A 710-nucleotide genomic window follows, 5' to 3' on the forward strand; every position below is an offset into this window, starting at 1 on the left:
CGCCCACGGTGCTCTGGGTGCTCGACCCACACGCTCATCGTGTGTGTCGGGCGAGGGAGGGAGGGAAGGGGGTGGGAGCAGAGCGAGGACAAAACCCGTCTCCAGACGGGGCTCGAACCCGGTCGCGTGGCTGCCCTGGCAGATGCCGCCCTGACGCTCTCCTGCGGCCTGGCCCGTGGGAGCTGCTCCCTCCCCTCAGCCTCCCCCGTGGTCCCCCGAGGCTGTGGGCTTGCCCCCTCCTGGCCTCTCCCTCCCCGGCCTGACCCCCGACTCGGCTTCCATCCCCGGGCGTTTGGGAGGGACTCAGGGAGAAGGCGGGAGGGCGGGAGGACACAGACAGCCCTGCAGGAACTGCCCACGGGGGTCCTGCGGTCTGCGGGGGCCCCTCCGGCTGTCTCCTGGTGACAAGACTGCTCAGGACTCGGGCCGCACTGCTCACGGGTTACAAGTGACCACAGAGCGACCGGCCGAGTCAGGCAGAAGAAAGCAAGATTGCCCGAGGCCTCAGCCCGGGCCACCTTGGGCCTTCCCACTGGGCGCCCCTTGGTCGTCCCTGTGACCACCCCCAAACCAGAGCCCTGTTTGCCACTGTAGTGTCAGGAGCCTCGGGGGGCGTCCTTCTGCCACAAGGCAAAACCGGAACCCCAAGCCCTGCATTTGACAAGCAGGCCGACGCACGTCCCCTGCCATGTCGGCCACTGAGGTCCCCC

Source organism: Pteropus vampyrus, unplaced genomic scaffold, assembly GCF_000151845.1.
Source record: "Pteropus vampyrus isolate Shadow unplaced genomic scaffold, Pvam_2.0 Scaffold256, whole genome shotgun sequence".
Classification (NCBI taxonomy): Eukaryota; Metazoa; Chordata; class Mammalia; order Chiroptera; family Pteropodidae; genus Pteropus; species Pteropus vampyrus.